General features: G+C 44.4%; 1 long non-coding RNA gene across 1 annotated transcript in view; it reads right to left on the bottom strand.

The window, feature by feature from the left end:
* Positions 1-1,520: 1,520 nt before the first annotated feature.
* LOC144501561 (uncharacterized) overlaps positions 1,521-24,438 on the bottom strand; it is a 45,254-nt gene continuing 22,336 nt past the window's right edge. The window contains exon 3 of the long non-coding RNA XR_013499153.1: positions 1,521-1,590. This is a non-coding gene — a long non-coding RNA (uncharacterized LOC144501561). The remainder of the gene's footprint in view (positions 1,591-24,438) is intronic.

The following is a 24,438-nucleotide window of genomic DNA, read 5'->3' as shown; positions in this document are numbered from 1 at the left end:
TTTCCTGGCTGCAATCCCCCTTTGTGTGGGATGTTGAACTAAGATTCAAAACCACATAAAGAAAAATCAAAACCTCCATGGAAAAACAGTATACCCATTATTTAGAATCATATGATGGAATCCAGTGCCTTTGGTCACATGGCTAAGGTTACCTGACTTGTACAAGATGACTTCCCAATGTCCTCCAGCGTATTAACCACTTTATTTTGGCAAAAGCACTCACAGCTTTTTTAAAGAAATCTGACTGACCTCGCGGCTTTTGTTGGACCTGACATCCTTTCTTACTGCCTGCGCTTTAAAAACAAATCTCCTTCTACTTCCAAACTCAAAGGAAGGCCTGACCCAGACACTGTCTGCCAAGTGCCTGGGACCAGTGACTTCTCAACATAGCGAGCGTGAGGTTTTCGTCAGCTATTATGACAAGCCAACAAATTAGTAATTGTTTAAAGTCTTTGGGGAAAGCAACATATTGACTGTCTATCATCTTGGTCTCTTGTTCTTTTCAAGTTGTGTGAATACGCCATGCATCAAAACACAGCATTTAAAAATTTTTTTTTAATCCTACTCCATTCTGTGGAAAAATGCTCGATAAAATCCTGAGTTGTCTGCAAAAGAAAATGCTATAATTTTTTAAAATCTGAATCGGAGTTGAGTGGTGTACATGCAGTTGAGTTTCCTTTCACCTATGTTGTCATAACACTTGCACCATGCTGTCAAACCACACCATACTGCATGACTCATTTGTAGATATCAATGGTATGCTATCAATTAGTATAGCGAAGAATCTCAAAGTTTGATTGACTTGGTACACTTAATATATGCCACAGACTAAAATATTCTTTTGCTGCACACAACTTATGTTTTTTAAGGAATTATGTTTGTGTTCTGTTTCATGTCCAGCATTTAACAGTTTGCGCAGAATTCAGTTGCAGAAGAAACGTGCCAGATACATTTCCAAGGCCAGAGAAATATCAAGATAATGCCACTAGCCAGCAAGACTCCTTAATTCGTGAGTGATGACATGACAATTTCTCACTCAAGCCATAGAAATTCCAGCATTATGTATTCTGTTTTACCACGCTTGCAAAACACTGATGGAAAATAGTTTAATGGAGCTGACCCTTTTTTATTGAAGAATGATCTGATAGAGTTCTTCTAGATTATGAAGGACTTCGATGAGGTAAGTTATTAAAATATTTTCCACTGGTCACCAAGTTGGTTTCAAGAGGGCACAAGGCCATTATTGTCCAACACAAATTAAAGACCAGATATAAATATGACTACAACACAGTTTTATTCCCGTACATTCATTTTGGTTAAATATGCCTTGAGAACAAAACAGGTAAATATATTTCACACATCTACATATTTCTTAAAGAACATTTACTGTTGGCACGGTGGCACAGTGGTTAGAACTGCTGCCTCACAGCGCTGGGGACATGGGTTCGATTCCCGGCTTGGGTCTGTATGGAGTTTGCACGTTCTCCCCGTGTCTGTGTGGGTTTCCTCCGGGTGCTCCGATTTCCTCCCACAATCTGAAAGACGTGCTGGTTAGGTGCATTGACCTGAACAGGTGCCGGAATGTGGCAACTGGAGGAATTTCACAGTAACTTCATTACAATGTTAATGTAAGCCTTAAATAAACTTAATAAACTTAAACTTAATACTGTCATTCAGTCACCAAGGAAGTAAAGCACTCACAATGATCAAATAACACTGTGCACTTTGTTTTACATTTGACCATTTTACCAACAAATGGTGGGATGGTGTGGCTATATCCATAAGGATGTAGTATGGCTATATTTCTACATGACTGTTGTTAGGGATAGGGATTTCTTGATTGTTGAATATTAGTAATGATATATTAACTCAAAGTACAGCAAATATTGTAAAGATGAAGAAAAGGCCACATATTGCAATGAGGCTCAGTTCTACATTAGGTTGACACTCCAGTTATAATGTCTAACTCTATTTTGAGCAATATTATTTTACCTCTTTCCATTATCAACCTATCTCCCAATTATTTACCTTTACTTTTGGAATTAATCCTGTTTTTCTCCATACCAATGGAAATGCTTCATTGAAATGAACATTTAAAATGAATTGACAGAGGATTTTGACAGTGTAATTTGCATACTTATATGTATTTTTATTGTTTGGCCTGACTAAAAGTGAACACATTACTCCAAGTGAGAACTGACTAGTGCACTGTAAAACATCATTGCCGTGTCCTAGGCCTGACCATCTTCAGCTGCTTCAACAATGTTCAGAAATGGGGATGTTCACAGATGATTGAACAATGTCCAGCTCCATTTGCAACTCCTCAGGTACTGAAACAGTCCGTTTTCAAGTTTGCTGATGACACCACTGTAGTGGGTTGGATCTCAGACAACAACGAGACAGAGAACAGAAAAGAGAGAGAGAATCCGGTAAAATGGTGCAACAACAATAACCTCTCCCTCGCTATCAGTAAAACAAAGGAGATAGTCGTCAGGAAACATAGTGGAGGACATGCCCCTGTCTACATCAATGGTGATGAAGTGGAAATGGTCGAGAGCTTCAAGTTTCTAGGTATTCAGATCACCAAAAATCTCCCTCCATGCCAATGCTATAGTTAAGAAATCTCACCAGCACCTCTATCTTCTCAGAAGGCGAAGTAAATTTAGCATGTACAATAGAAAGCATCCTACCAGATGTAGCACAGCTTGGTATGGCTCTTGCTCTGACCAAGACCACAAGAAAAGACAAAGGGTTGTGAATGTAGCCCAGCCCATCGGCCTCCCATCCATTGACTCCGTCTACACTTCCCGCTGCCTCAGAAAAGCAGCCAGCATAATTAAGGACCAGACGCACCCCGGACATAATCTCTTCCAACTTCTTCCATTGGGAAGAAGATACAAAAGTCTGAAAACACGTACCAACCGACTCAAGAACAGCTTCTTCCCTGCTGTCATCAGACTTGTGAATGGTCCTATCATAAATTAAGCTGATCTTTCTTTTCACCCTACCAGTAACTGCAACACTATATTCTGCATCCTATCCTTTCTTTCTCCCCTATGTACACTATGACTGGTATATTTTGCCTGTATAGCGCAAGAAACAATACTTTTCACTGTATCCCAGTACATCTGACAGTAATAAACCAAATCAGTCCATGACCAAATGCAGCAAAACCTGGATAATATTCTGGCTTGGGCTGTCTGATGGTGAGTAACATTCATGCCACACAAGTGCCAGGCAATGTCCATCTCCAAGAAGAGAGAATCTAGCCATCGGCTCTTGACATTCAATGGCATTATGATTGCCTAATACCTCACTGTCAACATTCTGGGGGTTACCATTGACCAGAAGCAGAACCAGACTAGCCATATAAATACTATGGCTACAAGACCAGTCAGAGGCTGGGAATTCGGCAGCGAGTAACTCATCTCCTGACCCCCAAAGCCTGTCCACCATCTATAACGTACAAGTCAAGTGTGTGATGGAATATTCTCCACTTGCCTGGATGAGTGCAGCTTGCAGCTCCAACAACACTCAAGAAGCTTGACATCATCCAGGAAAAAACAGCCCACTTGACTGGGCTCACCCCATTCACAAACATTCAGTCCTTTCACCACTGATGAACTTGGCAGTAGTGTGTGCCATCTACAAGATGCATTGCAGAAACTCAGCAAACCTCCTTAGATAGCATCCACTAAGCCCACAACCACTGCCACCTAGGACAAGGGCAGCAGACACTAGGGAACACCATCACCTGAAGTTCCCCTCCAAGCCACCCAGCATCCTGACTTTGCAGTATATCACTGTTACTTGAAGTGTCGTTGGGTCCAAGTCCTGGAAGTCCCTCCCTAACAGCACTGTGGGTGAACCTACACCACATGGTCTGCAGCACTTCAAGAAGGAGGCTCACCAACCCCTTCTCAAGGGCTACTAGGAATGGACAGTAAATTCTAGCCTAGTCTGTGAAGCCCACATTCCATGAATGAATTAAAAAGTAAATCACAAGGGCCGGGATTCTTCCAAAAAAACCTAAGTGCCCAATGGGCAGGAAAAAGGGAGTATTTCCTGCCCGTTTTTTGGGCATGCTTACCAGAATGAATCTCCGACACTCTGCAGAGTGCCTCAGCGTGATTCCCTCTGATACATAGGGGCAGGGCCTATTCCCGTCTGAGAGACTGACAGTTTAGTGCTGAGCAGGCCATTACGCATGCACCGATCTATCAGTGTGGAGATTAGTGCATGCGTACTGGCCCCCTCATCACCAGCCTCCCGATCACTAGCCTCTGATCACAGGCCTACTCCCGCAAGCACCCCTGATTGCCAGCCTTCAAGACCCCAGCCCCTGATCGCTACCAGACACCCCCCGGACCAGCCCTGACGTCGAGCAGCGCAGCGTGCCAGGATCTTCATACTTGAGATTATGATGATCCTGGGGGGGGAAGCTCAAACCAAGATAAACAAATTTACCAAATGATACCCAAAGATGAAATTACCAGCATGATTTCACCTTTTGAACTTTCTACTTTAACACAATTCAGAAGCAACAAACATGAATTGACCAGCTGATGATATTTCACTTCAGAAGATCAGTGTCACTTTAAATAATCGAATCAATAAAGATCGGCCTTGCACAAAAACTGAACCAAAGCAAAGTGGTCTTAAAAATGTATTCATGGGGCAATTTAAACAAGGCGAAATGTTAAGGTGGGGAGGGAAGTGGAGATGTGGAGAAGTTTACTGAGGACATGTGCGTATAGCACGGAGGTCTCCAGACTGAAAGAAGATATGAGGAGTGATTCTCCCAGCCCACTGTGCTACTCTAGCAGCAGTGTCAGGGCTGGGAGACATAAGCGGAGGCCGTTTAGTGGGCTCCCCGCTGGGCGCCACGGCCTCTGCGCGTCTCCAGCAGCCAGAATTCCGGCGCCGTCAGCTCCACGCCGGAAATCAGTTATCAATTGCCGCTGACACTAAGGGGCAATTTAGCGTGGCCAATCAACCTATCCTGCAAACCTTTGGAGTGTGGGAGGAAACAGGACCACCTGGAGGAAACCCACGCAGACATGGGGAGAATGTACAAACTCCACACAGACAGTCACCTGAGACCAGAATTGAACCTAGGTCTCTGGCACCATGAGACAGCAATGCTAACTGTGCCACCGTACCGCCCGCTGTGTTTGAAACCTGCCTTTTGAAGTAGATTAATTATGCCCTGGACTTTACTAGTAATAATCAGATTATTCTTGAATATAATCATTTTGTGGTCCATGATGAAGTGTCCAATGGTTAATTAATCTGTGTTTGATTGTGTTAGACTGGTAACTGATCTATGTTCATTGCAGTGAATTGCTTAGGCCTGTATATGGAGTTAAAGAGCTGAAGTAAGTGACAACATACAGAAGGTTGCAGAATCTGGACTGAGTGCACGTGTGTGAAAATCCTGCAATTAAAAGAGCAATTTTGAAGTATTGTGAACAAACCTGTTGTATATTTAGAACAAGTATCATCTCTGCATTGCTCTGAGATAAATCAGATTTATAAAATATATAGCAAGTTGGTGAACACTTAACACATGGGTCTCCAAAGCTTCACAATTTTAAATTGTTGTTGTCTTGCTGGTCATTCATAAGAATGCCAATGGCAAGATCCTGGCACACCACGCAAGTTCAATCCCTGCGCACTTGTTGTAGAACTCTATATCTCTCAAGAAATGTAGCTGAAAAAAAGTCTTGAAGCCTTTGCTTATTTAGTTGAGTCCTTTGACATAATATTTTGACACCATTGCAAGCAACAGATTTATGATTATTGATGATATTTGCAAACTGATAGATGGTGTCATATTTATCAGCCACATTTAGAAACTTTATCTCAAGGCAGGTATCTTGCTTGCAAGGATTAAAGCATTGGCTGAGCCATTGGAACCTCTCCCCAACAGAGAGCGTGGCCTGGGATATTTTGTTTGTCCTGTAGCTTGGCCTCTTCAATCTGTATTTTCTGGCATAATATTCAATACCCTTGTTTCTTAAATATCAATCTCCCTTCTCCAGACCTCAAATGATTCTCTATCTCTGACATCCCACAGTCTCAAAAACCTTTGTGCAAAGAGTCTTATTTTGTGTTCAATAGGATTAGAAAGGGAGGCACAGTGGCACATGGTTAGCACTGCTGCCTCACAGCGCCAGGGACCCTGGTTCGATTCCCGGCTTGGGTCACTTTCTGTCTGGAGCTTGCATGTTCTCCCTGTGTCTGCGTGGGTTTCCTCCCACACTCCAAAGACATGCTGGTTAGGTGCATTGGCCGTGCTAAATTCTCCCTCAGTGTACCTGAACAGGCACCAGAGTGTGGCGACTAGGGGATTTTCACAGTAACATTGCAGTATTGATGTAAGCCTCCTTGTGACTAATAAACTGATTTTAAGATTTTTGTTCCTTGTTCTAGATTGTGCTACTGGGGGAAGGTCCTATTCCTGTCAACATTTCTGATTTGCTTTATTATTTTTAAATATAAGCTTCCTTTCCCTACCACGTAACTACACAAGATCATTTTTGACCTCTGTTTTACTCTTTTGGTTAAATAGGTGTTGCAGTTCATGTTGGTAGTGGTTTGAAATATTTGTGCTACCTTATATCAGTCAGCAAAATATTTTTTTATTTAGTAGTCCAATAAAAAATGGATTAAACCTCTCAAAACCTTGGCAGGTGAATTTCACTGTTGGAGCAGCCTTTAGGATAACGCTCATCAGGGCTGTCAAGATAATAATGTTGACACGAGATAACTGGAACACTTAAGAGATTTCTACATTACATCTGCTTTCTTGATGCAGGAGACTGAGGTATTTTTGGCATATTTTAAGTGATACACATTGTTATCATTTCAAAAGTGTAAATCAAGCGTGGTGAGCTCAGTTGACTGGATGGCTAAGAGTGTGGTGCAGAATAATGCCAGCAGCCTGGGTTCTGTCCCTGTTCCAACTGAGGTAGCTCATTGGGGTCTGAATGCTTGCCCCATAGTGACAAGGAGGATGTTACATAGAGGGGGTGAAATCAAATATGCACCTAAGATAATGACTTGTTGAGATACCACTACATGACCTCACTGCCCCACACAGAACTGAAGCCTACAAGATTATGAGGAGCATGGACAGAGTGGATAGTCAGAAACTTTTTCCCAGGGTGGAAGAGTCAATTACTAGGGGACATAGGTTTAAGGTGCAAGGGGCAAGATTTAAAGCAGATGTACGAGGCAAGTTTTTTACACAGAGGGTGGTGGGTGCCTGGAACTCGCTGCCGGGAGAGGTAGTGGAAGCAGATACGATAGTGTCTTTTAAGGGCATCTTGACAAATACATGAATAGGATGGCAATAGAGGGATATGGTCCCGGAAAGAGTAGCGGGTTTTAGTTCAGTTGGGCAGCATTATCGGTGCAGGCTTGGAAGGCCGAAGAGCCTGTTCCTGAGCTGTAATTTTCTTTGTTCTTTTTTCTTTGAATGTTGTACAATTTTGCAGATTGTATTCTTTAATATTACATAAAATTTGAATATAAAGATGGGCCAGCTGTGATTTAAGATAATTGTCCTCTTTGTGAGTTCAACTGATCCAACCACTATTTCAGCACTTATTGTTCAGTTGTGTTCACTATTTTATGACAAACCTGCCACTGCTTGGTGTCACATTCTGTTCCATTTTATTCTGTGGTTGTATGTCTGGTGATATTCTTACTTAAGATGGCTGCACTTCAAAACATTATGCAGTATTTCATGAATAACAGAACGCTGCATTCTCTGATTCATTTGAGTCAAATGTTCACAGGACTGAATAAATCTCTCGGCCGTAATGGCATTTTATGGGCATTTCTAAGGATCACTTGAACTAATTACTGAATTAAACTTGCAAAACAAATGTCATGATCATTCACCAGTGACAATTCATCAAAGTGTGTATCATTGCACAGCCAAGGGACCCAGTGAAGTCCAGATTGAAGAATTGATTGATTAAACTGAAATGTTCTGCCACCCTGTGGCAATATAAAGCAACACTAGGAGGTAACAGGGTTGGATCATTTTGGAGTGCTAAGATACAGTTTTGACAGAATTGGCGTGCCAGGGGTAGGGACATTAACAATCATTACTTACAGGCAATTAATGCCAGGATGTCCAAATGGCCAATAACATTTGATAACCGATAAATGATGCATGTTTCATCATCAGATGCCCACTTTATCCCTTGTTCCCCTGTCACTTTCATTCTTAAAGCTGCATGTTCACAAGTCTTGGGTAAAAAGAAAACGTAGAATCATAGAATCCCTGCAGTGCAGAAAGAGGCCATTTGGCCCATCGAGCCTGCAACGACAACAATCCCACCCAGGCCTAATCCCTGTAACCCCCACGTTATTTAACTTCTTCATATCCCTGACATTAAGGGACAATTTAGAATGGCCAATCAACCTAACCCGCACATCTTTGGAGTGTGGAGGAAACCGGAGCACCCGGAGAAAACCCACGCAGAACGTGGGAAGAACGTGCAAGCTCCAAACAGTCAATTGAACTCGGGGTCCCCGGCGCTGTGAGGCAGCAGTGCCACTGTGCCCACCCATGGGGCAGATTTTAAGCTTCCACCCATCACATGGCATGAAGTTGGTGGAGCCACGCACCTGAAGCCTGTGTTGGAAGGTGCTCAACCATTTTGGGGTTTGGGCCTGAGCGACAGAATTCGATTGAGCTCCTGAACACTCAGTAAGCAGTCAACTCACCTCACCGAAGGGGAGTGAGCATGAAATCTGGAGATTCTATGAGTGAGCCAAGGGGTGATGATGGGCAATGGGGATCCCACCCAAAGACTGGCCGCGTGGCACAAAGATTCTGTGGGGCCAGATGGAGGATCCGTGCTCCTCAGATTTCCCACCCGACACCCCCCCCGACCCCCACCCACACCCACGCCCAAAATCCTCTGGGTCATCTCTGGGAGCAGTCTTTTTTAGAACTTCTGGTCAGACCATTTACAGCCTGTTACAAACAGGTGGGACGAATGGGTTACACACCTTTCCAGTTTGTCCTTAAAAATTGCATGCGGATTACTAGTCCTGGCCCAGCACCTGTTTTTTTGATCCTTAAGCAATCTGCCACCTGTTTCAGGTGGGCAGTCTGTCTGCATATTTACACATCTTGTCTCCAAATGTACAGGAGTGGGGCCGTGAGTGGCTGAAATATCTCCCTGGTTTTTAAATTGCTGACCGCAGGTTTTCCACGGGGAACTGAGTGGCCGAAAGAATGTTTATGGCTCGTCATGTAAACTTTGAACCAGTGCTTGGAAACATTTTAACATTTACTTTGTGGCCAAATTGAGGATGACGAGAATGCTTCCATTCGTCTGAGGCTGATGGCTGGGCTTAAGGTATTTTGATAAGCCAAATAAGAATTTTAACGGCTTTTAAAGGGAGTTACTCTACTCTGCTAATGGGGCATGCACTTAAAGGGCACATGGCTTAGAAATGACCCTAAGTCAAGCACAGCTTCCCATTGGGAGCACAGGGGTGGGTGAATTTGATATTTTTATGAGCCCGCTACATTGTGCAGAATGACATTTGCTTTCACAATCCAAACAATCTTTATCACGTCAGCTGAACATTTTTCTGTCCTAGTGAGATGAGCAGTGCTTTTCCCAGGAGCTGTCGTAATTCAGAAAGGAAAGCTATTGCAACAATGACGGAATATAATTTTCTTCAATGGAATGACACAGCCGATCAGCTGGCTGCTTCAGTGAATTTAATAGGAATATTTTCCTCTCTCGCGTCTCACCTAAAGAGACAGAAAATTGTCTAAGATCTCTTTAATTTAGTTCTGTCTGGAAAAATAAAAGGCATTTCCGTTGGTCTGGTATTTAGCAGGCAGCTTTTTGGTAGATAGGAGAAGCCAGTTTCTTGGATTCTGATACCAAACTGAGCGTAGGTCTAGGATGTGTCTGCAGTGTTCTTGATCTGAACCATTACAGGAAGCCTCCCTTGATTTCTTGGCTTTTCATATCATGTTCTTTTGGCAGTTACCTCTGAAAGAGCTTCCCAGGCACTTTTTAACCTAATTTTTGTTGTTCGTGATGACAGAGCCTCATCACTACAAATGCAATTCTTTCTTATTTTTTAATATATAGTCCCGTTCCTGATCTTGGGATGTTCCGCAGCGTTTTACAGCTAATAAAGTACTTTTTGAAATGTAATCACTTTTGGCGGTGTCGGAAACATTGCAGGCAGTTTGCACAGTGCAAGGACCTACAAACAGAATTGTGAAAATGATCAGATAATCTGTTTTGAGTGACATTGGCTCAGGGATCAATATTGACCAGGGCAGCAGAGAGAGTACTCCCTTGTCTTGCTTCAGTTGGTGCAACAGGCCACATTCTTCTGAAAGGGTTAGACTGGACATTAGGTGTAATGTCTCCTCTGACGGATGGAATCTCTATCAATGCTTGGTTCAGCCTTGAAGTATCAGCTGAGATATGGCACTTAAGTGGCTGGAGCTAGACCACAATCACTTAACCATCTGACTCAGAGCCAAGGATACTAACACTGAGACATGGTTGAAACTATGTAAAAACAAAAAGGACCCTTGGCAAATAAGCAAGCTTCTTACTTCACTATTTGGATATTTTACATATTTTAATTTTTCAAATACGCCCAAGAAAACAGTTTGCTTTGAGGCACAATTTAGATGTAACCATGAGATATTCACAGTGGCACAGTGGTTAGCATCGCTGTCTCACAGTGCCAGGGACCTGGGTTCAATTCCCGCCTTGGGTGACTGTGTGGAGTTTGTACATTCTCCCTACATCTGTGTGGGGTTTCTTCCAGGTTCTCCGGTTTCCTCCCATGGTTCAAAGAAATGCAGGTTAGGTTGATTCGCCATGCTAAATTGCCCTTAGTGTCAGGGGGATTAGCAGAGTAAATGCATGGGGTTATGGGGATAGGGCCTGGGTGGGATTATTGACAGTGCAGGTTCGATAGGCTAAATGGCCTCCTTCTGTAGAGTAGGGATTCTATAACAAATCAGGAGGTGATGGCACTAGTCTAGTAATTTGGTAGACCTGGGTAATGCTCTGGGGACCCAGGCTTGAATCCCAACACAGCAGATGGTGAAATTTGAATTCCATAAAAAATATCTGGAATTAAAAGTCTACTGGTGACATCATTGATAGTTGTAAAAATCCATCTGGTTCACTGATGTCCCTTTAGGGAAGGAAATCTGCAATCCTTACCTGGTTTGGCCTACACGTAACTCCAGATCCACAGCAATGTGATTGACTCTTCAATGCCCTCAGGGATGGGCAATAAATGCTGACCCAGCCAGCAATGCCCACATCCCATGAATGAATAATACACAGTTATATATTAAATATATATATCAGTTCTAAAAAAGAGTCATATCTGACTTGAAATGTTAACTGTTTCTCTCTCCACAGATGTTGGCAGATCTGCTGAGTATTCCCATCACTTGTTGTTTTAATTTCCAGCATCTTCCTTTACACATATCAGTATATGATTTATGTGATGTTATATATCTTTCAGTATAGCATTTTAATAAGTTTATATCTTCAAATACTTTCTGTTAGCACAGCATTACATGCTGGTATTAATTTTGCAGAATTATAAATTCCTGTGGTAATATTGATACTGGATGCATATGCTTTATATCTGCCCATGTAAATTTTTCATTCTATAGGCACACCTTCCTGCCAGTGGTGACACTTCTGTGTCGGTATTGCATAATCTATGTACTAATCTAATGTACTGTTGAGAAACTCCTATGCTCAAACCATCTCTCATCTCCTGCTCCTCAAATTTCCATAGGTTTTGCTACTTCACAGTAAATCATATCAAATCAGAGTACGATGTAAAAATGGGGACAGAATGTATCGCCTTAAATTAAGCACTGGATTAGATCTACATGTTTAGACCAGTTATTTTCCACCTCCCTGACTTCAATTCATCTGAAGAATATGCTAAGTCTTCAAGGCATCTTGACAGTTACCAGCCGAAAAGTGTGTATAATAATATTGGAAGTATGTGAATGGCGGTATAATGGGGTCCTTTCATATTTCGGTGTCTTCAGTGACAGCTTTGACAAAGTCTTTCTTTTGAGCTATGTTTGAGGTGCAAATTGGTTTGCCCTGTACACAGCATCCCTATTGCATTCTAAATTAATCGCTCTATGTGTGACCTAACCAGCGGTATTTAAAAGGACCAGTGGCACCTAAGTTGTAAAATAAATACTTACCTGAATGTGAAACTTGGGGACCAGTGAATTGCGCTGCTGCTGGCCACTGTTCATACCCCTCCAGATTGACTTCCCTCTTCTTTCCAGACTCACCTGGGTCTCCATGAGGCTGTGACAGTACCAGAGAGGTGCCAGGGGCCAAACATATTAAGGCCATGGTCGTGCCACCAGGCTCTTTAGGCACATGCAATGTGTGCTGCATTGTAATAATACCCCGATTCGGAAACGATCCAATTTCCAGGCTTATAGTTTCAGGGGCAGAGTGTCTCTGAAATAATCTGATGAGGAACCGGTGGTTTCTGTCTATGTTTAGCCACATTTTGCATTCCAAGAATTTAATGTGTATTCCAAAGATTTATGCTTGATGCACTTGACAAGATTTATTAACTACACCACCCACAGTCCGTCAAAAATTAGCAGGGACTTCTGGACATTTTGCTTGAGTTAAACCCTAATTCTAAAATCTGTAAACAGCTGGCAAGTTTGGACAATAAATCACAGAAAAAATGGCAATGTGAAACCTATTAGAAGTGAGGTTATTAGGAAGTTATACAGCATGTCAGACAATGGTTTCTGTGCAGTACTGATGCAACATCAATCCTGTAAAGTCCTAACCTCTGAGGACTTGTCTCAAAATTCAGCGAGCTGCCCACAATCTAATTAATTGACAGCCTGACACTCAGACTCACCCAAGCATAACTTAAGAACTGAAGATCCAGAATCTTCCTTCATTCCTGGGTATGTTCTGTCTCACTGGCAGGACAGGCCCATCGGAAGGGTCTATGCTTGGGAGGGAGGGATCCTGGGAGTCCTTGACATTGACTCCAGACCTCATGATTTTCAAGGCATCAGATGAAACATGGAAAAGGAAACCTCCTGCTGATTACCACGTACCATCTTCCCTCAACTGATGAATCGGTAATCATGGAAAAATCAACAATTGTGGCAAGGGCATGGAAAGTACTCTGGGTGGGGGGCCTTAGATGTGCATCATCAAGCATGGCTTGGTAGCTCCACCACTGAGCAAGCTGGCCAATTCTTGAAGATCATATCTGCCAGACTGGGCCTTCAGCAGATGGTGCAGGAACCAACAAGACAGAAAAACCTACTAGACCTGGAGTTCACCAATTTGCCTGTTGTAGTTGTATCTGTCAATGACCATATTGGTAGTTGTGATCACCGCACAGTCCTTGTGGAGACAAAGTTCTGTCTTCAGACTGAGAATACCCTCCATGGTATTGTGCAGCATTATCACCACACGAAATGGTAAGATTCAAAATGCAACTAGCAGCTTAAAACTGGATAACCATGAGGTGCTGTGGGCCATCAGCAGCAGAATTCAATTCCACCGCCATCTATAAACCTGATAGTCTGACATTTCCCTCACATTATAACCATCAAGCCAGAAGAACAAGCATGCTTTGATGAGTGGTGCAGGAGAACATGCCAGGAAAAACAACGAGCATACCTAAAAATGAGGTGCCAACCTGGTGAAGCTACAACAGAGAACTACATGCAAGCTTAAACAGTGGAAGCAGCAGGTTATAAGCAGAGGTAAATGATTCCATAGCCAATGGATCAGGTCAAAGTCGCATATTTTGGCTGTACTGTAGGACATGATCAGATGGCCCCCCACGACTTGTAAAATCAAAAGTTATTCAGAGTTCCCAAGTACCTTCAACAAGATTTCCTGGCATAAGCACCTTTTATTGAAACTCTGCCAAACTTTATCAATGTGGTTGCTCCATTGACTGAACTATTAAAAAGAAACAAGAAGTTCCACTGCATATCAGAGTGCCAAAATCCATTCAAATATTTCAAAACCATGTTGATGATGGTATCGGCTCTAGTGGCACCTAATTATACCAAGCATTCAAATGGGTTTTTGATGGGAACGATATGGGTTTTGGTACTTATATTGCTGCAAAAAGACAACACAGGTACTGGAAAACCCATGTTTCTTTTTCAAAACAACCGAATATCTATCAACAAAGACACTTCATTGTTGAGAAAGAAACGCTGAGTCGGGTAATGACATTGCAACATTCTGAAATTTATGTTGCAAACAGTTCGTCAGAAACAATTGTTTGCACCGACCACAGACCATTGAAGTTTTTGGAAAAGTTTCAAGGTAAATTGCAAGACTTTTCAGATGGAGTTTGTTGGTACAAACCTTAAGCTTGCAGTTTATACCTGTGGTTGGATGAGAAAACCTAAGTGCTGATGCATTAAGAAGAGTTTAAAGTTTGATTTGATTTATTATTGTCATATGTATTGGTATACAGTGAAAAGTATTGTTTCTTGCACGCTATACAAACAAAGCATATCGTTCATAGAGTGCATAGGGGAGAAGGAGAGGGTGCAGAATACAGTGTAACAGTCATAGCTAGGATGTAGAGAAAGATCAGCTTAACATAAGATAGGTCCATTCAAAGTTCTGATGGCAGCAGGGAAGAAACTGTTCTTGAGTCGGTTGGTATGTGATCTCAGACCTTTAATTCTTTTTCCTGGTGGGAGAAGGTGGGAGAGAGAATGTCCGGGGTGCATGGGGTCCTTGATTATGTTGGCTGCTTTTCCGAGGCAGCGGGAAGTGTAGACATAATCAATGGATGAGAGGCTGGTTTGCATGATGGACTGGGCTATGTTTACAACTGTTTGTAGTTTCCTGCGATCTTGGTCACAGTAGGAGCCATACCAAGCTGTGGTGCATCCGTAAAGGATGCTTTCTGTGGTACATGTGCAAAAATTGATCAGAGTCATAGCGGGCATGCTGAATTTCCTTAGCCTCCTAAGAAAGTTGAGATGTTGGGCTTTCTTAACTATCGTGTCAGCATGAAGGGACCAGGACAGGTTGTTCATGATCTGGACACCTAGAAACATGAAGCTTTCAACCATTTCCACTTCAACCATGTTGATGTAGACAGGGTAAGAAGTCTCACAACAGGTTAAAGTCCAACAGGTTTATTTGGTAGCACAAGCCACAAGCTTTCGGAGTGCTGCCCTTTCATCAGGTGAGTGGGAGTTCTGTTCACAAATAGGGCATATAAAGACACAAATTTGGAAATTCCAATCTTCCGCCAATTCAGTACACTCCATATGATATCAAAACAATGGCTGGAGTCACTTGATACTGTAAAGGCTGTGGGCTCTGACAACATGCCAGCTGTACTGTTGAAGGCATGCATTCCAAAAATAGCTACTCCCTCAACCAAATTATTCCAGTACAACCACAACTCTGCCATTGCCCAGACAATAAGGCACAAATCCAATCCGGTCAATTACTGCCCCATCGACCTATTCACAATCATCAGCAAAATGATGGACTGCATCATTAAAATGGCAATCAAGTTGCACTTATTCACCAATAACCTGCTCACTGATGCTCAGTTTGGGTTTCATCAGGATCACCCCTCTCCAAATCTCAGTCAAACCTTTGCTCAAACATGGGAAAGAGGTGAGGTGGTGTGAGAGTGTCTGCCCTTGACATCTTTTGACCAACTATGGCATCAAGGAACCCATGTAAAATTGAAGTCGAGGGGAATCAGAGGGAGAGCTCTCCACTGGCTGAAGGTAAGTAATGCCTAACTCACAGCAACATGGTTGTGATTGCTGTCTCAGGATATCATTGCTGGTAGTCCTCAGGGGAGTGTCTTAGGCCCAACCATCTTCAGTTGCTTCATCCATGACCTTCCATACATTAGGTCAGAAGTGAGGATGTTAACCAATAACTACACAGTGTTCAGGAGCATTCATGATGATTCAGCTGCTGAAGCAGTCTGTATCCATATGCAGCAAGACGAGCAATTCTCCCAGGCCGCTGCAGGGGACATCAGCACAAGCCATTTTGCGGGCTTCTCGCTGGGCACCAAGGCATCCGCGCGTCTCCGCGGCAAAGATTTCTGACGTAATCAATTTCAATTTGGAAATGAGCATTTCCATGTCATTAGCAGGCACGGGATGGAATTCTCCAGGTCCACTAGCATCTCCCCCATCCCGCTGCCAGGAGTGGTTCACTCCAGCGGGGTTTACCACTGCTCCCCACAGGTGGCCGACTCCGCTGGAGTGAAGACTAGCTATTGAGGCCGCCCAGGAGGTCAAGGGGTGAGGGTGATGCCCTCTGGACAGTGCTGGCCTGGCCCCCTGACACTGCCCAAAGCACAAGGCGCAATCAGGAGTGTGATGGAATACTGTGCACCTGGCTGAGTGAGTGCAGCTTCAACAACACTCAAAAGGCTCAACACCATCCAGGGCAAAACGGCTTGTTTGACTGGCAGCCCATCTGCCACCACTGGTGCTCTGTGGCTGCAGTGTGTACTATCCACACGATGCACTGCAGCAATTTGCAAGGCTCCTTTGACAGCACCTTTCAAACTGGTGACTTCTGCCAACTAGTTGATCAAGGGCAATCACAGGTGGTGGAAATACCACTACCTGTGAGTTCTCCTAAAGTGAAACATGATTCTGAATTTGAACTATATCGCATTCCTTCACTGCCGCTAGGTCAAAATCCTAGATTTTAATTTTGGGGAGGCACGGTGGCACAGTGGCACTGCTGCCTCACAGCGCCAGAGACCCGGATTCGATTCCCGGCCTTGGGTCACTGTGTGAAGTTTGCACGTTCTCCCCATGTATGCATGGATTTCAAACTCAACTTCATAATATAATGCATGCACTTCTTTAGTTTTATACATCGCAGACTAACTACAATGCCTGCAAGTGCTTTCTTCCAGCTTTCTATAAATTCTGTGGTAAATTTCGTTTGGGTCTCTTGGCCAGTTTACTGCCATGTCAAACTTTCTATCCAGTGTTTCATTTTGAAATCGGTTGGCTTTTTGGGAAGATACTATTAATAGAATCCCTACAGTGCAGAAGGAGCCCATTCGGCCCATCGAGTCTGCACCGAGCACAATCCCACCCATACCCTGTCCCCATAATCCCATGTATTTACCCTAGCTAATCCGTCTGACACTAAGCGGCAATTTAGCATGGCCAATCCACCTAAACCCGCACATCTTTGGACTGTGGGAGGAAACCTACGCAGATACGGGGAGAACGTGCAAACTCCACACTGACAGTGACCCAAGCCGGGATTCGCACCCAGGTCCCTGGTGCTGTGAGGCAGCTGTGCTAACCACTGTGCCACCATGCCGCCCTTCCATAGCATCAAAACATAATTTTGCCAATTATTATTACACCAATCGAGTTATTCACTTTAGTGTGAAAACAGAAAGGAAGAGTGTTATTTAAATGCTGATATATTGGGAAGTGTGGATGTACAAAGGGATCTAGGTGTCTTTGTACACCAGTCAGTGAAAGTGGAGAGGCAGGTGCAGCAAGCAATTAGGAAGGCAAATGGTATGTTGGCCTTCATTGCAAGAGGATTTGAGTTCAGAAGTCTTACTGCAGTTATACAAGATGTGGAGTTGCCGACGTTGGACTGGGGTAGGCACAATAAGTAGTCTCACAACACCAGGTTAAAGTCCAACAGGTTTATTTGGTAGCATGAACTTTCGGAGCGCTGTTCCCTCATCAGGTGAGTGCAGTGCTCCAAAAGCTCGAGCTACCAAATAAACCTGTTGGACTTTAACCTGGTGTTGTGAGACTACTTACTGTGCAGTTATGCAAGGCTTTGGTGAGACCTCACTTGAAGTATTGCATGCAATTTTGGTCCCCCTACCTAAGAAAGGATAAACTTGCCATGGAGGTACTGTAGTGGAGGTTCACTAGGCTGCTATTGGAATTAATGGGATTGTCCTATGAGGAGAGATTGGTTCAACTGGGCCTGTATTCACTAGAAGGGTGAGAGGAGATCTGATTGAAACATATAAAATTCTAACAGGGCTGGACAGACTAGATACAGGGAGGATGTTTCTCCTGGCTGGAGAATCTCGAACCGGGGAGACAGATTCAGGATACAGGATAAACTATTTAGGCCTGAGATGAGGAAGCATTTTTTCACTGAAATGGTAATGAGTCTGTGGAATTCTCCACCACATAAATCACTGAATGTATTCAAGAAAGAGATGATTCTTTAGATTTTAATGGCATCAAGGTATGGGAAGAAAGCGGGAATATGGCATTGAGAAAGAAGGTGAGATTCTCTGGCCGTGCCCGCCTCAAGACCAGAAAATCCCACCCAAGCTGAATGGTCCTTTGAATGGTGCGCCCAATTCTCTGTCTCGCCTGCTAGGATTCCCACGTTAGGCAAGATGGGAGGATCAGCCATAATGTTATGGAATGGCGGGGCAGACTTGAAGGGCTGAATGGCCTATTCCTGCTCCTAGTCTCTGTGTCAGCTTTCCAGTTTGTCCTGATCTTCTCTATAAGCGTCAAATGTGGACTTTGTGGCAGTTTTTTCTTGTGGATTTGGCTTCAAAGAAGACACCAGCATTTGTTTGTTGGTTCTCCTATTAAATCCAGAGGATAGGGTAGCGGCATTGATGATGGAATTTCTCTAATACTCTTCTGTCTCACTGATGCACGGTCCAGATCTCACTGCGGTATTGGAGTAAGGTGACAACAATTGCTCTGTATGCTTGGACTTCTGTGGAGATCTTAGCAAACTGTCAAACAATTGCTGCTGTAGCAAAACCCTTGCAAAATCAACTTTGACGGACTGGACACTGTGTCCAAACTGCCAAAATCCATCTCCCCTCGCCAGGTCCTGTTTTCTCAAATCTCAAGTAGCCAACATTTTGGGGGAGGGCAAAGAAAATGCTTCAAAGACACTCTGAAGCTCCCTTCACAGGGCAGCAGCATTGACAATAATGACTGGAGGAACTTGCTACCAATCATCCAAAATTGCAACAACTTGTCCATCAATCTGCATTGCGCTTTGAGTCACAACTGCCTTGATTTGGCAGAGAATGGAAGTAAAGGAAGAAACTCTATTATTCCAGGTCCCATTACCTCATGGGACATCCTGCCCCATGAGGTAACGCAGGTTGAGAATCGCTCTTCTGAGATACGTGAAGACCCATGGCGGAAACTCGTGACCCACATTAGATGCCAACCTCAAATCAGGGGACAGCACCCGACAAGAATGATGTGGCCTTAAAATTCAGATTTAAAAATAAACTACTAATCTGAAAAGCAGAAAATGGGTGCTGGGCGAGAAACCTTTCGAATTTGAAGTAAGATTTATAATATGATGCATTTATGTCTTTTTCCATTATAAATAATTATGGTGGTAAACTACTGGCTCCCTGCTGTACTGCTAAGTGCTAACATTTCATAATATAAATTCTGTCAGTATATTTTATCACTTACTAGGAATGAACATCTTCAAAATGTGCTTATGAAAATGTATTGCTATGACAGATTGTTTATACAATGGTGAAATTGTACAAGACAAACCACATTCTACATGTTATGCAAATGAAGAAAAGACAGAGTATGAAAGGGGACCACAAAAGATTCTGGAAATATCTTTAATCAACGTGTTTGGCTACGTAACCATGGAGGTATTGATCTGTCATTCTTTGTGTAAATGTGAAATAAATACCTTTAGGATGAATAGAAACAAGTCAGAGAGAAGGCAACTGACGACTTGAAGACCTTTACGGGTTGATTGTGGTACAACTGCATTGTAAATTGGTTAAAAGAAAGCTTGTGCACAACATAATTGTTAATCTTAGATCACATGAACGTCAGTAATAATTCCGTGTATGGAGTTGTGGTTTTTGTTTTTCAGAAAGTGCTCAACTATTTTATATGTTCTTCATATAAATCAGTGCAACATGAAAATGCATAACTTAACATTTAACGATAACACACAATTTTAAAGGGCAATTTGTGAAAAGAATCGCACAAGACTGACCACATTTTCAGATTACAAAGTCAATCACTAGTGTAAATTTGAGGGGAATCCTTGGCCCCAGCATTGGCCTAGAGTCAAGCTCCAAACTGATAGCAGGGACAGTGGATGATGCCTTTCTGGATAGCCTTTAACTGACTGTATGGAGGTCTGACTTATCATTTTATGGTGAAATTTTGTAAACCTTATCCCCGTCAGAAAGGCGAGACCACTTGCAGGTTGGAACCCCGAGTCATGAGTTTGTTTATTAGTGTCACAGGAGGCTTAGATTAACACTGCAATGAAGCTACTGTGAAGATTCCCTAGTTGCCACACTCCGGTGCCTGTTCAGGTACACTGAGGGAAAATTTAGCATGGCCAATGCGCCTAACCAGCACGTCTTACGGACTGTGGGAGGAAACTGGAGCACCTGGAGGAAACCCACGGGGAGAACGTGCAGACTCCGCACAGAGAGTGACCCAATCCGGGAATCGAACCCTGGTCCCTGTGAGGCAGCAGGGCTAACCACTGTGCTACCGTGTTGCCCATGCCACTGTGTCGCCCATAGCCCATGAAGGAGCAGGCTTTAGTCCAAGGCTGTTTAACTGAACCATGGTATTATATCCCTCCTCCATGATCTCCAGGTTCACCAGGTTGATACCGGAGATGAGGGGTGTAGCTTATGAGGAGAGATTGAACAGATTGGGTCTGTACTCGTTGGAGTTTAGAAGGATGAGGGGTGATCTTATAGAGACACATAAGATAATGAAGGGGCTGGATAGGGTAGAGGTGGAGAGATTCTTTCCACTTAGAAGGGAAACCAGAACTAGAGGGCACAGCCTCAAAATAAGGGGGGGCCGGTTCAGAACAGAGTTGAGGGGGAACTTCTTCTCTCAGAGGGTAGTGAATCTCTGGAATTCTCTGCCCATTGAAGTGGTGGAGGCTTCCTCGTTGAATATGTTTAAATCACGGGTAGATAGTTTTCTGATCGATAAGGGAATTAGGGGATATGGGGAGCAGGCGGGTAAGTGGAACTGATTCGCTTCAGATCAGCCATGATCTTGTTGAATGGCGGGGCAGGCTCGAAGGGCCAGATGGCCTACTCCTGCTCCTATTTCTTATGTTCTTATCTCCAGTCAATCAGGGAGAGCGGGCAGGATGACGCACCCATTCCCTCCAAGGAAGGATTTCTAATTGAAAAGACCATTGGAGGGGTTCTAAGGATTCACCAGCATTTGTATTTTTCAGGCTACAGCAAGCCCAGGAATGGGGAGGAGATCTGGGAAGGCTGCTCCCTGGATCTGTCTCTTTCCTGGAAGTCCTGCTTTGGGATCTGAGGCAGTAATGAGGTGAGCTCTCCCAAAGATGAGTGGATGAGGAGAATCTCTCCAACATAGCAAGCGAGGATGGAAGTGATCAAGGAAGTCAACAGCAGAAGTGTTGTCCCTGCAACCTGGAGACGGTGCACCAAGAGGATCCAGCAACTCAGGCAGGAGGAAATGGTGAAAACCATTGCAGTTCTAGATGTCAAACCTCCCACTCTGACTTACCCAGCATTTTCCTGCATAGTGCATAATGCTGCTCGGGCCAACATGTGGCTCCAATCAACCATTTTCCTGTTGGTGCCTTCCGTAGCCACCTGAGTAGCAAACACTCACAATCACCCTCAGCCGATTGTCTTCTCACATCTATGTCACACGGTTACCCTCCACGAATGTTGCCCTTCTTCCCTCTCCACATGGGTCGTTAAGAACAGTCATGCTTTTCTGGTTGCACAGTAAGAGAACATACCAATTGGCAAGAGGCAGAGAACCTTGGTTGGCAGGGTGATCAGCTCTCCAGTTGATGGGCACCTTTAAGGCCATTGGCAATGTGTGCCCACCTTGTCCACTGGGACAAGGTTCTATTGCGGATGTCAGCAGCAACCTGCTGTGAGAGTCTGTGCTTCTTGAGGTGCACGGGTGGAACAGGTGCTCTGCCATTAGACCCTGTGTTGGGAGTGTCACCTCCTTCCAGCAGATGCTCAGTGATTATTATGTGGTTGAGGAGAAGTAGCTGGCTGGTGTTGCATCTGCTCTCATCCTTCATCCGAGGCTGCATTAACTGCTGCCATACTATGGTGAAGACTGGCAGCTGGAAAAAACAGGGGCGATTCTCAGCAGCGTAGCGGGCTGGAAGACTCAGGCAGAAGCCGTTTAGCGGGCTTCCCGCTGGGCGTCACGGCCTCCACGGGTCTGCAGCCGCCACTGTATAAACTATTTAAATTATAATTTACATATGATTAGTGGGCCCGGACTGAAGTCTCTGGGCCCACGAGAGTCTCCACACCCACCAGCTGTGATTCACACCAACAGGGTTTACAATAGCTCCCCATTTGTGGGGAGCTGGCAGTCCAACCACGCTGGAGTGAAGAGGGGCCATGGAGGCCCCCCAGGAGGTCAGGGGTGGCCTCTGGAAGTGCCATCCTGGCCCCTGGCGATGCCCATGGGGCACCTTGGCACTGCCCACCAGACATCGGGCAGCGTCAAGGGGGTGGGACCAGAGGGGTGGGGCCTAATGGAGTGAAGCCTCTGAGAGGGGGAGATCGTGGGAGTGGGAGGTCCCCCTGCCACTCTGCAGTCGGCAGTGACAAAGGGAGGGTGGTCAGCAATCAGGGTGGGGGGGATCAACCTGCTGGTGGTGGGGGGAGGGGGGGGTCGGTCGAGGCTGGCCTGGACACGTCTGGGTGGGGCCAGCAATCAGAGCATGGGGGGGAGGTCACGAGTCCAGCGATGTGGGATCGTGGGGCTGGTCAGCGATCGGGAGGCAGGCAGTGCGGGCTACAGCTCATGTGCCCATCTCAGTGCTGACAGATCAGTGCATGTGCAGTGGCTCACTCAGCACTATGCTGCCGGCCTCTCCAGTGGGAATAGGCCCCATCCACACCTTTTCAGCGTGATTCACTTTGAAAATCCTGCTGAAAAAAACAACGGGATTTACTCCAGTTTTTATGCAAATTCGACACTTAGGCCAGAATTTTACCAGCCCACTCACCATGGGAATTGGAGCAGGCGAGGGGCGCAGCATGGAAAGATACGCTGACCTCGGGCAGGATTTTATGGTTTCGGGACAAGCAAAGCTGTAAAATCCCACCCTTAGAATTGTTTGGGAGAATCCCACCCAGCAGCTGCAAGCGAGTGAAGTATTGGACTTCAACAGGTGATTGGCAATCAGTTGTTGAGCAGGAATAGCCCTCTCTGAGAGAAAAAGTGCTTTGAATATCAGTCGCTGAATGACCATGGCTGCAACTCTTCAGCTTCTCTAATCAAAGCCTATCCGCCTTGTCAGTCTCGCCAAAGAAGCTTTTCCCACTGTGCATTTGCCTGGATGATCTTGGCAAGTTGCTGACAAGTCATGAAACAGGTGCCCTGTAAAGGAAATCCAGAATTGAGAGTTAAAACAGTTTATAAATGCCTTAATAACTTACCCAGCAAATCCAAGGCCCTGTTCATCTCCAGTTCCACCCTGGTGAAACTCAAAGCGGCTCGGATGATATTGGGAATCCAACTGTAAACCGCTTATAGGGGATTTAAGTTGTCACATGCATTCAAACCCACCCTCCCTTGCTTGGGAAAAATTCCCCCCTTGGATCCCTGTGACTCTGGTTGAATCAGAGCCTTGTAGAGCCTCGTGAAATCTATAAAAGCAAATTACTGCGGACGCTGGAATCTGAAACCAAAAGAGAAAATACTGGAAAATCTCAGCAGGTCTGACAGCATCCATAAGGAGAGAAAAGAGTTGGCGTTTCGAGTCCAGGTGAACCTTTGTCAAAGCTAAAAGACATAGAAAGTGGGAGATATTTATACTGTAGGGTGAGGGAATGAAAGGTGAAATCTATTCTGATTTTTGAAAGTGAGGTTAATCTCATCCTTCTGTGTGGTGCGAGGGATGATGTGGAGATGTGTGGCTTTTGCTACCAAATAAACCTGTTGGACTTTAACCTGGTGTTGTTAAACTTCTTATTGGTGCGAGGGACACAGGGACAAGGGCCGGAATTCTCTGATGTCATACATGCCACTCCCTCTGCCACTAAAAATGGAGAATTTGGCGCTTGACCAAATCTCCATTCACAGCAGCGGGACTGGAGAATCTCAGCCGCGGCCAAGGTTGGAGAATCCTGGCCAGCGTCTTTGAATACTGGCAGATGTGTGCTTGTTACCTGTGCTGACCCTTTGGAAAATGTAAGGGAGTGCTTCCTGATTCCTGACAGGATACTCAAGGGCTTACTTTCCTTGCAGCTTGATTGTTGCTATTTGATTTTCATGGTTTCTTTGCTCACAAAATCTTCCTCAGAGGGAGTTGACCACTTCCTTCTGTGAGATGGTGATAACATTCTCTTGTTTAG

Source organism: Mustelus asterias, chromosome 12, assembly GCF_964213995.1.
Source record: "Mustelus asterias chromosome 12, sMusAst1.hap1.1, whole genome shotgun sequence".
NCBI classification, from domain to species: Eukaryota; Metazoa; Chordata; class Chondrichthyes; order Carcharhiniformes; family Triakidae; genus Mustelus; species Mustelus asterias.
This window is presented reverse-complemented; position numbering and strand designations above follow the sequence as displayed.